Here is a 14520-nt window from a genome sequence, read left to right as displayed (position 1 = left end):
CTGGACAGGCCACAGGCTTAATCACAAACAAGAGGTAATGCAGCAGATGTTGGTGTTTAAAAAAGTTATTTCAAAGTCTCTTATCACTTTGATGAAAAGAAGTGATGTGCCTGTTAAGGGATACCTGAGAGTGGAGCCATTTGAACTGGGTGCTAATGCAAGGTCTGCCTTGCTCTGAAGAGGTGACCTTGATCATGTCCCTTCCTGATCTATGAAATAAATGTCCTTTACAAGATAAACTTCAACACACTGATAATACACACTAGACAAGAATTTGTTGGTGATGCCACACATAATTCAGATTCAAAATTCTATCCAAAAAAAAATCAAAATTTCACTGAAAAAAAAAGTAAATAGACAATAATAACTACGTAGGACATGAGTATATTCCATTCAAATTGCTGATGTGAATGTTTGTGACACAGAGTGACTTGCAATGTTCATAAACACCTTCATGTTTTATTATACTTACAGTAGACTTTATTAAAAGTTTATGAGACAAGACATAGCTTTCACTATGTAGGAAGAGTGACAAGGAAGACTATATCAAATTGCTGAGGACTGCGAAAGTCAAGGTCCCTATGTGGAATAGCATAAAGCATTTATCAGCATGTTACCATTAATCATAAGTTGCTAATCCATAGATGACACAGGGAAAGTAACTGCTGTAAAGGTTTTATTCTGTACTACACCAGTTTGTATCCTCTAAGTGCTTCCATGCATGACAATACTTAAGCACATGCTTCTATCCATCCCTAAATACTTCCATGCACTTTACTGTAATCATGTTTTTAAGATTATTAATGTCAAAATTACAGCTAATCATATTAAACATATCCTTAAATGTCTTTCAGGAACAGTTTCCCTACTGCAGCTTAAGTAATGAAAACAGCAAAGCAAAAGTCCTTAGTACTCATCCAGTCTACAGAAACATGTTCAAATATAACCATAGCCATTGTCAGTATATGCCCTACACTGATGTGGGTTCCTAATGCTTATAAAGACTGAAGGGTAGTGGGTAGTTACACAGCACAAACAGAAGTGAGCACACCTAAGTAACCTTTTGTTTGAAAACATGGTACAATTTCACTCAACTGTCATCACAAACGGGGAAGACAACCTACATTACCCACAAGACTTCTCTACCTCACTCCCTTAGAGAGAAATAGGGGCATCTAATGAATGTGATAGCTGAAGAAGGTAGCAATCTGCAGAGTGATAGCAATGTTCCCTTGGTCTCTAGCTTGGTCTATCAAGTATGGTTTGTTTAATAAGAATGTGACTTAATTTTGGGTAGGAATTTGATGGCACTTGCTACCCAAATGTTATGATTTATGCCACATTAACACCTCACATGCACCTCCTGCACATCCACCAAAGAAGCTGTGGACAGTTCTTCATCTCCTGTGCCCTCCTGAACTCAGCAATAGCCCTAAGTAGTAACAAGTGCCTGGAAGATAAGCTTCCCCAGGTGAGATGTTGCTCCCAGAGAACATGTTCAGTCATTAAAAGAGGTGCCAAATGACCACCAGAAATGGACCATTCACCTCACATAAGCACGAGGCTACCCCTGTGCAGGAATGTACAACTGTCACATCAACAGCTCTGCTGTTACTAAACATAAAAGTTGCTTTCTTAGGAAAAAGGAGACTGAAGATGTAGCCAGAAGATCTTGTGGAAGCTAACTACTTCCTTAAATGACTCTATTCAGTGTGAGCCATGTCATGCTACAACTAAAAGCCAGAGAAATGGTTGCATGAGTTCAAGCAATCTTTAGTTCCAACTGCACGTTTCATTCAAAAATGTCAAAGCACTTACACAGAAAAAGAATGAGATGGAACCTTGCAACTAATATAATCTTTCCCCAGGGCACAATAAGCTATACCAAACCCAATTCAGTTTATGAAACAAGCTTGGCAAAGAGTATAGCACTTGTTTTGAGAGGGAACTACACCAAAATTAAACATGGCAGTAGCAGAATGAGAAAGCAAACACAAGTGTCATAAAATCATAGAGTAGTTAGGGTTGGAAAGAACCTTAAGATCATCAAGCTCAAACCCCCCTGCCATGGACAGGGACACCTCGCTCTAAACCGTATCACCCAAGGCCTCGTCCAACCTGGCCTTGAACACTGCCAGGGATGGAGCATTCACAACCAACCCATTCCAGTGCCTCACCACCCTAACAGGAAAGAATTTCCTCCTTATATCCAATCTAAACTTCCCCTGTTTAAGTCTGAAGCCATTACCCCTTGTCTTATCACTACAGTCCCTAATGAAGAGTCCATCCCCAGCATCCCTATATGCCCCCTTCAGATACTGGAAGGCTGCTATGAGGTCTCCACACAAGCCTTTCTAATACCCAGCCAGAAGCCTACATGACAAATAGGGTATTTTTTAGCTATCAATACACAGTACACAACATCCTGGTTCTGCTGTAATACGTCTCTATTCTGAGGAAAGCAGTGGAAAGTTCATTTCTAAGGAGAGGAAACAATCAAAGAAAGAAGATTACAGCTCAGTTTAGTCACTCATGCTTCAGGCAATGCAGTCATTCTAAAAGCTGTACCCAGACTGTTTAGTTAACAGGTAACCCATAGCAAATGTACACATGCAAACACACACATACACCCCCACAAAACAAAAGAGAAACTTTACAAGGATTTGGATCCATGGAGTTGAAGGTGGTGGGTTTGATAATCACTGTGGAGTGAATAGTAATTGCTTATTGGAGAGACAAGACTCACTGGCTATCCAGGTAACCATGTCTGACCTTAAATCAGAAAGCTGTCTTCATGTTAAAGTAAAACTCTGACACAGGAAGACACTGTAGGAAAATGCAGCAGAAGGACCTTCAATGATGTACCTCTGGATATGAAATAAAGCTGCTGTTCAGCCACATTTATAAACATCCTATCATGTATATCATCACTGGCATTCCTCTGAGTGAAGGTAAGCAAGCGTATAGACAGATTAGTGTTTATGATAAGTATTGTAATCAATGTTCTATCAAACGCATCCATAAAAGACCCACTTGAGGATAAGCAGATAGACTGTGTCCATCTTGCACAGTTTGTCTGGTTTTTATGAAGACAGTCCTGTTCCACTGACGTAAAAGAGAGAGGGGGGGAAACCATTTCTATCCAAAGCACCCCCATAAGAGAGAAAGAGACCTGTGTGACTGTCCTTGGAGTCAAAACCAAAAATATCCCCCAAACTTCAGAGAAACACTGCCTGTCCAAGTACTAGAAATTTCAAGCTGTGTCTGGGGGGACAGGAAGTATCCCAAACCAACTAAAAGCTACCTGTTTGTGTTGGTTCTATACACTTTTGTCTCTGTGGTCTTCAAAACATATCCTAAAATCATTTTAAACTAATAAATCGTGGTCACAGCTTATCAAATAGGGATGTGTAACTTCTCCACCCAGCTTTTTGGGGAAGAGCAGCAGATAAAATCATTAAAGAAAGTCAGGAATGTGGCTGATGGAGAACCCATCATTTGCTTTGTGATTCCCAGCCTCCGCAATCAGCTGAAGAGGTGAAAGGTTCAGTGGAACAGTACAGACAGAAGCCAGACAGACCAGCCAAGTGTTTGAGTGTGAGAGTTGGAATAATATGTTCATTTTCAAGGAAGAACAAACTTTGGATGTTGAACCTCAGGTTCAAGAACAGTATCCCAGGAGCAGAGGGGAGGGGAGCTGATAGGCATGATAAATGCACATACTTGAAATAGAATTCTGGCTTTCTTAAGTACTCATAAAGTGTTTTTTACAGCTACATTTATGTAATTATTCCCTCAGTTCTTGATAGCAGAAAAGGAAATACAGTCGAGGAAAAACAGACTTGTGAGAATTTCCTCTTCACTCCCCAGCCCCAGTCTTGCTGATTTTTAGTGAAAAGTGCTAGTCAGCATGTTCCTTTCCTCTGTTGTTGGTCAGAATTGCCCCCTGATCAGCTGGGATATCATATCCACGTTGTAAAGACTGCCAGGGACCATCTGCATGGTTAACCCTACTTCACACACAAGAGTCTTCAGAGTTGTCCAGCCTGATGTAGCTGCTCATCTCCAGTTTGCACCCAAGCACAGGAGACAGGAGCATTAACCTACCAGCCCAGTTCCTGGCACTGCCCATTCTGAAATGTCTATGGACATAGCACAGCAATGGGAGAAGGGAGAGGTGATGCTACCTCTTCACAGAGCTCATCATTCAGGTTAGATATAGGGAAGAAGTTCTTTACTGTGAGGGTGGTGAGGCACTGGAACTGGTTGCCCAAACAAGTAGTAAATGTTCCATCCCTGGCAGTGTTCAAGGCCAGGTTGGACACAGGGGCTTGGAGCAACCTGCTCTAGTGTGAGGTGTTCCTGCCTGTAGCAGGGGTTTGGCACTAGGTGATCCTATGGTCCTTTCCAACTCTAACTACTCTATGATTCTATGGTCCCATTTAGATGGCAGTGAGGGGAACACAGGCTCTTCCTGCTCTCTCTTTATGTATTGCTCAACATGCTGCATTGTGTCACTAGTGAGTTCACATCATAAAAGCAGACCAAAGGAGCAGGGGGAGGCCTTTTTCCTTGCCTTTTTCCCAGCATTTCCGGTAGAAGCCTATGCACCTCTCCTCATATCCTGCATTTGGCTTCTTCTGGGACCAAAGGGAAACCTCAAAGCAGATGGGATTTAGCTTACTGACATTCTCTAGAGCTAGCTCAGATTTTATTAAACACAGCTGGAATCCCAGGCTTCTTCAAATGGGTTAGCTCACTTCTTACGTTGCTTCTATGTCTTTAGAAATCCAGCTTTGCAATCAGTTGGAGCCAAAAGACAGAGTGGATTTGTCAGCAGCATCCAAGTCATAAATTTAACAAAAAAAAAAGCAAGTCTGTAACTGAGCTCACACCAATTCTTTCTTATTTACCAATTCTTCACATCTTCAGTAGGTCAGCATAGTGAACCCTAGCTTGAGAATGAGTCCATCAGGTAACGCAACAGAAGCAAAATACATGCTCAGGTTAGACAGGAGAATGCGTAACTGACTGCTCCTTACACCAAGTGCCTTTCCTGCATTCTTTAAAGCACAGGAGCACCCTGTTATTTCCTCAGGAGTTCAGAGGTCTCTTAACGTCAACAACAGAAGCATAAACTCAGTTTAAACCTCCTCTCTTGCTTGTAACCACCTTTCCTAGCTCAGATTTAAGGTTATCTCCCTTTCAGAGCTAGCAAACAAGGCAAACCTGCCACAGCAGAATAATACAAATCATCCCACATTGAAATAAGGTTGTTTGCAAGCTATTTATATGACAACACAACAATAGAAATCAAGTATACTGTTTTTGTTCTGAATAAAATTCTTTTATCACCATATTTTTGGAGTATTGCATGACAGTATTGTGCAAATACTCCTTCAAAACTTAATTTACAAAATTGAAGTGAACTGGATATATGATTCACAAAACCCAGACATTTCAGGGGGTTTGCACCATCAGTATCAATAATTTAGTACCTGTTCTCAAAACAGCCAAGACACAAAAGCCTCTTTCCTGCTGTAAACCTCTGCTTTAATCCGTCAGCTCGAGAACAGCCCTGGTTTAATTAGAGTGTAGTTAGGTTTCTCTCAAATAAAGCAATTTTTAGGGCAAATATTTGCATTATGAGAGGGTTTTTCCTACTGTTGTTGTTTTAAACTGCATTTATTCTGACAAAGGCAGTGCTTCTCACAAGTCTAAATTCTGAAACTGATGCCTAGAGAACAGTGAGAGGACTCACAACCTCTATACATATCAAATTCCAAATATTTTATTCCTTCTTTAAAAGCTTTTTACAGCCACCATTATGCAATGAGGATCAGCAGTACTCATGTAACAGCCAGTGCTTTAGTGTCCCAAAACACTCATGTCCAAGACTTCTCATTACAGTTAGGAAGTGATTCCATTTTGTAAAGCCAACAAAAGATACTCGTGTCATGAATTCCAGTCAATTATAGCCAGTCCTCCTACTGTAGTTTTCCACAACCTCAACATGGTAACTGCTACACAATAAACTTTGTATCTCACTACCAGCTGCTAAATAAAAATAAAACATATATATATATATATATATATAAAAGCCATTGTGGTGGAAAACTCAGAATTCAACACATCAAGCATCTTAGGTTTCAACTTGGCAGTTGGCCACAGTGCAGAAGCACTTAGGGACTTCACACATATTTCTCTGTTAGTGTTATGACTCCTCTTTTTCTTTCCTTTTGTTTCCTTCTGCCTCTGTTACCAGTGTCTGCTCCCAATTTGCTGCGTAATGAAGTGACACAGGGCTTAGGAATATCGCCTGGAACAAACCACCGACTCCATCGCCTACAGTGACGGGGAGCCTCGTGGCTCTGACTTCATGGCACCCGGGACTCACCAGCACAGAGCTACTGCAGCAGCCCTGGCAAGAATCACAAAGCAACCAGACTCTATACGTCCGCCCAGTACTGAGGGGGAAGTGAGTGAGGACACATTTTCCATTCTATAGCCAGAGGCCCATCTTACGGGAAATTTCAGTCAGTAAAAGCAAAATGTTACTGGAATGTTTCCTTCCCAAGCTTGCATGGATATTTTTATTATTATTAAAGTTGGAGAAACAAGTGTGAAAAATCCATCTCTTTCCCAACTGGGCTTGTTCAGAGTCTGCAGATTGTGTGGACTCTGTGAGGTGCAAAAGAGTTTCTGTCTGGCAGTGGTACCTGCAGACAAATACTGGTTTCTAATCCACTGCGGGTGTTCCCCCATCTGCCCAATCTAAGGCAAGCCAGAAGGAAAACATTTGGCAATAACAGTGATATTGTCTGCTGAAACAAGCTGTCAAGTAACTTCCTTTGCATTTAGAGTATCCCATAGGGTAGCTGAATTATCTCAGTTCTTTGTAAGCAGCCACAGACTGCCTGCTGTAGGCAGAGGATGCTCAGCCCTTACTGGGATACTACTGGAGAATGACACCAACCCTTTTAAAACACTGACTGCTCTTCCTTTAGGTGAGGATGCAAGGAAAAAGACTTCATGAAGCCAGCAATCTTCTTTCCCCTTTGTGCCACCTTCCTATCCATGCTCCCAGACCTCAGGTTGTTAACCCTTGCAGCATGGACTTTCCTACTAACACAGAGCACCATGCTAACATGAGTGCAACATGACTGATTTCAATATGCAGTTTAGGTGGCCTAGCAGGCATTTTTAACTAGTCAAGAGTGTGAGTAGGTACAAGCAACCCTATGTTCTATTTAGAGGAGGTGTCACAGTCCTATAATACTGAAAAACATTAAGGTAAGAAGCCCTTGAGCAGGCAGCCAGACAGTGACAGTAAGAGAACTAGGGAGAACTGGGAGAAAAGCCCTTTTTATTCTATGGGGCTCTCTGTTATGAGCTATATACGTTTAAAGACATGTTATAGTTCAGGAAGGACACTACAATATTTGACTCCATTTTCAACAGCTGGCTCAGACAGCAGAGACATGGACTGAGGGGATCTCAGATGCAGAAGAAAAAGAAGTAGTACAGACAGAATACCAAGCAATGCCTCAGTAAATCCATTTGCATCTCCAGGCTAATGGGCACTTGAGGAAGTTGCTCAGATATAATACTGGAAGCCACTCTTGGCACCTGTGCCTGTTCCAACACTGTGGTACAAATGAATAAATTAACCTCAGTAAAAGAGAAAAAAAAGTATTATACATTTTTTACATGCCGTCATAGACAAAATTGAACATCCCAGTAACAAGGGCAGGGAACATACAAAGTGTTCTGAGTTTTCCAATTTCACTCATGTCCTTTGCAGAAAGTGGCTGCAAAGGATTCAGTGGGTATAAAAACTATACTGAGGGGACCAACAGACCATGGATGACTTCTGTGTTTCTCTTGTGAAAGCAGTCCAGGGAATTGATACTTCTTGCATTGTATATGAAAACCAAAGCAAAATAAACCACCAGAAACTCTTGTTGACCAAGATAATTAAATCTACAAGGTTTGCTCGCAGAGGCCTGGGAGTCCCTGAACAGCGTTTTCTAGGGTCAGATTCAGCCTCCCTGCACTGCGGCGACCTCACAGCCTGGTACACAGCAGGTATTATCCTTCTGCATGGACTGGTGGTGGTTCAGGCTTACATACATGAATGTGTGTACTTGATTAGGGTGCACAGAGACCTCTGCTCTCCCCTTTCCCTTTTTGTTCTAGTCCTTATGTTTCATTAAAGTGCAATGGACTTTGCCAAGGTGAGAATGTATGTGATGCACTTACTACAAAGTGGATTTTCTCTCCAGGTTCTAGACTGTGCTCGTCAGCCTTTTCTCAGGGGAACATTGAAAGTGAGCTATCTGTTCCATAATTAACCATTTCAGAGACTGCTGCCTAGACCTGGTCTGAAAATTCCCATTTTCCTACAGATTCTAATGGCATTGCTCATGTATCATGTCTTTCATTTCATTTTAATTTTTAACCATGAAATTAAATCTCTTCTCTCATTAAAGAAGAATCTGATAAAAGGTATATCTATTTCAGAGTGAGTTGATATATTTACCACAGTGGTACAGGACTGCCTGCCCTCCAGGCTGATATGGATTTAATGTGGGAGCCTACCAAAACTTCAACGTTTTAGCCAGTCAGGAAAAGGTTGAGAGGAAGGAGAGCGCTCAAGAGCAAATTCTGCTCTTAAAGGGGTATAAGTCCAAAATAGCTTTTTCAGGTTTTGACTGGTGTAAATGACCATGTCTCCTAACTGGCAGGTCAGAAGTCTGATGTCTTAGATTGGGGGAGAGGCAGAGGTTAATGTTTCGCCACGCTGTAAAAAGCCAATGGTCTCAATAGACTGCATTCCACCTGGAGAAAGAAAGCTGCTAAGAGTTGTCGAATGTGACATCAGAAATACATCAGTGCAGCCTCCTATACGGTATCAGGAAACACAAGGTGAGACGCAATATGTCAACGGGGTATGTTTTACCTCAAGAATATGAACAATGCGATCACTGAAAACACGCATCAGGGACCCTCCTAACTCAGGGTGTGCAAATCTCAGATTCCTTCACAGGTTAATAGGTCTACTTGGAGAAAACAGCAATGGTCTGGACTCTTCTACAAGCTTTCACCAAAGGCCCCCCTGTCAATTCGCTTTGGAAGCCAGGCTGAGCACAGCAGGAGACCCAGCTCTCCCCAGAAAACTATGGGAATAATTTGAATGGTTTCCTTTGCTTGCTAAATTCAAGCTGCACAGGAGGTTTTGAGGACTTAGTAAAAATGACTGTAATGTATTTAGTTTTACAACTGATGAAAGTTCCTGATCACAGACCCATTGTGAAGACAATTACAACAATCAGGCAAACCTAACCATTTCTCCAGACAAGGTGGTTAGAGGATATGAAATGACATCACCTATGCCATGCAAGTCTGAGACAGCGAACACCACCACATTAGAAAGCACTTGGCTCTTACTATGACTTTCCAGTCCTGGATAATCATGAAGGATCATACTGTGATTTAACTGACGAACCCTCTCACCAGATCATGACAAGCATTATCCAGAGAAACAGCTACAGGAGAAGTTTACTTTGGAGCAAAGGATTACATCCAAAATGACAATATTAAAGAGGGAAGAAGACCTAAGAAATGAGCTCAGTGTTTCTCTTATCCTCAGGACCATAACCCGCTCAGCAGCCCCTGGATCCTTAAGTCCAGGATAAGCTTGTTCAGCATGTGCAATTGACAGCAGACTGCTGCAAAAATCAGTTGGAGAAACATCCTACCTCATTCATTTTACACTCTTTGCAGTCAAAATCCTTTCATTCCTCATCCCTGCAGTGGAAATGACAGGTAGAGGAGCAGACCCTCTGTACAGCTGTTGCACCAGCCAGGTACTGTGAAGCCACATGTCTCCTCATTCAACCTGAGTTCACAATCCAGGGACAGGCTCAGAAACAGCTTGTAGAGATGTTTTCCTCCTGCTTTATAAACTACCCATGTATCACATACAGCTTTGCACACAGCTGTAGCCTCTTGAGTATCTCTTTTGAAACACATGCAACGTGGTTTTGCAATCTAGACAAACTGCAGTTTGACAACTGTGAAAGAAGCTTGTGCCAACAAGATCCAGACCAGATGGCAAAGGGAGCAATGAACGTGAAGGCATAGAAAATAAAGTTTCTATCGCAACACAGATGTGACTGAAGGTGTGTTTCAGAATCCCAGGGGAGTTTTGAAGACATCTTTGAGTGCCACAGAGGTCCTGCTACCAGAACTAGGAGCTTATATGCACATATCTGAGCCAAGGTTAAACTAGTATTATACCACTGGCCTGCAGTACAGACATACCCAAAGGTCCTGTATAAATGTCTGGCTCTTTCAAATAGAAAGAGGAAATAAAAGATAAAGATACTTGCCAAATACCCCAAATTCCTTGAAAATTAAGTATTTTCTGAAGTCACTTTTGGCCTGTGCTTCCCCTTTTGCTAGGGCTTTGGGCTGCACCTGAGCCAGATACAAGTGTTCTGTGCAGGTCCCTTCACAGAGCAGGCAGAACTGCTCTGTGCCGACTACACAGCCTTGTCTGAGTTCCCTCACCAAGACAACGAGGGATTTTCCATTCCCATGATCATTCCTTATTGGCTGTAGTGACTTCCCTGGAGTTACTGAGCACATTCAAACAGACTTTAAACACCAAGAAAGGAACACGACAGTTGACCTGGGGACTCCTAATAAATATGTATTTATAAAAGCTGTGCTCAGATCTGCAAAACTCAACCCTTTATATCAGTGAAAAATATATATAACAAAGTAGCATAACTTTGATGAGAAACTTTGAAAGTCCTTCCACAGCGAAGACTGGGAAACTATTGACAGTTACTGAGTTCTTTTGAGACCTGTAACATGAACTTCTTCATAGAGGCTTCTAAGTTAGCCCTGCCCTAGAATAACAATGATCTTTGGCTTTGCGGCTGTATGATCTCTGTTGAAAAGGCTACTGTTCATCCACTCTAATGTATTCTTGTGATGCATCTGCACAGCAAAATGTGGGTGCAACTTGTTATATTGCCTTCATCTTAACAATGCAGGCAGAGGTGGCAGTGGGGGATAGAGTCTGCTGGAGACCGTAGGAACATAACACAGTATCTCTCCAGTATGAAACTCTATCATGTATTTTAATAGTCCTCACTACTTATGCTGCCCAGTTTGAAGCTTACTTGGAAGTTATGCCTACATGTAGTAGTTAGTTCTTTGTTTTGCTAGCATATATGAGGACAGAGAAGTGAATTCTCAATGAGTTCAGTGTGGGCTCCTTTCAAAGCAGCTGGAAGAGCCCCAAAGTTATGGCATAAATGACATCCATAAGCTCTCTAACTACAGAGTCTTCATGGACTTTTAACACACTAAAACAGAAACAGTGCAATCATTTAAGGGGCTAATGGCCACCCTTTAATGACTCTAACTCACTGAGGTTTCAAAGGTACTTTATAAACATGGCTTTGGCTCTCAATTACACTATGCAGTCAACATCTATCACAGACCAGTTTCCCACAGACAATCTTGAACCAGCCTCAATTTAGGGTTCCCATTCAATAATGAAGGGGGATGTAAGAACCTTTTAATTGTTCTTAGACTTTGTGAGCTCCAAAGTAGGAAAAGTCCTGGAGGAGTATTGCTCAATGTCATTGACTTCAGCAGCAGCAAGAAAAATGATGTCATCAAAGGCATCAAGTCTATTTCTTGGAGATACTTGGATGCGAAGGCTATGTGAGAGACTGATTTCATTCCAGAAGAATCCCAGCTATAAACAGATTAGCAAATTATTGTGACAGACAGTAAGCCTTTCGTGAGAATGTTTACCACTGAGTTCCACAGGCCAGGACCTTGCCAAGCCCATCATCTTAAAGCATAACCAATGAGTAGAGATTTCCAGGAAGCACATGCTGCTAAAGAAGGTGCCATCAAGGCAGGCTGGAAGCTTGAAGATGGCTGTGGAAAAGGTGGTGGGCACAAGGAGGTGGGGATGACATTCTTTCTGGACTCTTGTTGCAAGAATCAAGTTTGGAAGCCAGAGGACAGCAAGCCAAACAGCAGAACACATCTGGTTTTGCAGAGGTACTAGCCAGAAGAGTCTGATAAATGGATCTGTGCCTACACATCAGGTCGCTAAGGCTAGAACTGTGCAAGTGAAGATATGTGGTTTGAGCTTTATCTACCTCAGATTCTTGTGGCAGTTTTTTTCCTTCAGTAAGATAATCAAAGTATTAGAGTAGCAGAGGGAAGGATGGAAATACCTGTATAGTCTCATAAAGGAGAAATCATTCCATGATACACACCTTATTCTCCCCAGTACAGCAAAGCACAATAAAATCCTTTCTGGAACAAGGTAGGGCTAAGATTGAAAGTTGAACCTGACAAACAATGAACCGTACATCAGTACTATTCATTGCTTTTCCAGAATTCTTTACCTGAAACCCACATTGCATTTTGTACAGTGAGAGACAGAAAACAAAACAAACACCAGATGACACAAATAAGGTTACATATAGTGTCTGTGACAGAGCTAGAAGCAGCTAGATCTCCTTGCACCCAGGAGGTTGTCTCATCCGAATCAAATCCCTCGTCACTTCGCTAGTCTGCAATGGAATTCATGGCTCCTGGGCAAGGCAGAAGTAGAAGGAAACTTTCTTTGGAATGGACATATCTGGAAAAAAATTGTTTCAGCTTTTCAAAATGGAAAAACCCAACAACCTTTCCCAGCCTTTAAGTTAAAGGATACTTTTTCCTTATGACTCATGATAACTGTCAGACCCTGAACTTGCAGACACACATTCAGCTGACTACAACCCACATCACAAACTCCATTTCATTACCGACATACTGGCTCACTGGGACCCCAAGCACAAGGCAGAATGAAGCATATGGGTTATTAGAGCCAGCAGGGAACAAACACATCACTGAAACCAAACCTCTGTCCTCAACAAACCAAAGCACTTCCTTCGATGTTTCAGTATTAATATCAACACAGGAGTAATTCTCATCTTGAAATGGACATCTACACCTCTGCAGAGCTATTCACCTACCTATCTAGAGCTTCAGAAAGACAACTAAGATCTGGCAAAGAACAGATCCTTATATAAATTTCACTGGCCCCAGTTCTGCCCTTGTGAGCCTCAGTCATGTTTGCCCTTTTCATTCTTATTAATGCGGAGTAACCATGCATTCCCTACCAATGATGGCTATGTTCATAAATATTTACAACAACTGACTAAATGAAATCATACTTTGTTCCATCCACCCATCCACACTTAAGTCAGAGAGCCTAAACTGTTACCCTGCCAAATACAGAGAACTTCATGAAATATAAAGCAACACAGTTCAGCTTGGCTTAGATAGAGTTCAGCCAATTTCCATCAGCTGAAGATCTCATTTTGTATATAGTCTACGTTCAGGACCTTGTAACACCACTTATTTCCTTGGTATACTGTGAGATATCCAGACTACCTGTTTCGTCTGCTCCAGTCGCTGTGGTGTCCTCGTTTCTCATGGTTTACTCGAGAAGTCCTTCCTGAACTTCAGTGTCTTCTCACACATAGCCTGCACACCCTCCTCACACTGCTCCCCAGCAGCCCTTAGCCTCACTGTGCTTTGTGTCTTGTTTAGGATTGATCCAACCCTCTGATCTCATGCCAAAGGATGGGAGAAGGCTCTTTCGTCCATTCATGCCCAGTGCATGTCAAATTCAACCCCAGTTATGGAGTGTAATGAGTTTCAGCTGCCTGTCAGCTCTTTATTCGCTATGCTCGCATGAACTGAGTAGATTGGGGCTTTCTCCAAATGCACAGTTCAAGTACAGAACACTACAAGTACTGGATTTAGCTTTCTGGCCCTGGGCTTTGTTTTTTATCACAGTTGATTAACAGACTGAAGCAAACTTTGGGATGGGAAGAGGAAGGCTCAAAATGCACTCTCATTTCATCTTCCTCACAGCAAAAAAACAGGCCTTAAAGCCAAACACTGATTGAACTGCATAGCAGCAGGCCAGTTTGCTTTCTTACCATACCTATTCAGAGGCAATAAGGTTCTACCCTTCTCAGCTTGGTCCTGTATTTCTAAATACTAGTAAGAACAGATTGCCTTCTTTTGAATACAACTATTTGACATAAGTAGACCCATGTCATTCCAACAGCTCTGCAGTGTATTCACTAGCAATGCTAGTTGCTTCTTTGCATTCCTGCACACTGGACACTGAAATTGCCTTTTAATGAAGGTTTGGGCTTGCTGCATTTCACCTCATTGATCCTGAATGTAAACAAAATTACAACTTGCTGGATTCCAGTTTAAAGTGACCCAATGTTCTTCAGGGGAAGAAATCAAGAAAAGCCCAAAGTTCTTGGAAAGCTCAAGAGAAGTCCAGTGCTGGAATTCACTGATTCAAATATGCCTGCTTACTGCTTGTTTGAAAGAGGAAAGTTTCACTCCTTTTCATGTGGATACATTCCTTGCCTTATCTTGTCTAATTCTTTGCTACTCCCTGTAGTG

General features: G+C 41.8%; 1 protein-coding gene across 1 annotated transcript in view; it reads right to left on the bottom strand.

Moving 5' to 3' along the window:
- Positions 1-9901, bottom strand: part of TNC (tenascin C) — an 86582-nt gene extending 76681 nt beyond the window's left edge. The window contains exon 1 of the mRNA XM_061352944.1: positions 9762-9901. The gene's annotated coding sequence lies outside the window, so the exon portion shown is untranslated. The remainder of the gene's footprint in view (positions 1-9761) is intronic.
- Positions 9902-14520: the final 4619 nt, after the last annotated feature.

The sequence above is a fragment of the Neopsephotus bourkii genome, unplaced genomic scaffold, assembly GCF_033783945.1.
Source record: "Neopsephotus bourkii isolate Nb327-2 ecotype Australia unplaced genomic scaffold, CSIRO-AGI_Nbou_v1 NB_659, whole genome shotgun sequence".
Taxonomy (NCBI): domain Eukaryota; kingdom Metazoa; phylum Chordata; class Aves; order Psittaciformes; family Psittacidae; genus Neopsephotus; species Neopsephotus bourkii.
Note: the sequence above shows the minus strand (reverse complement) of the source record. Positions and strands in the feature narration are given on the sequence as shown.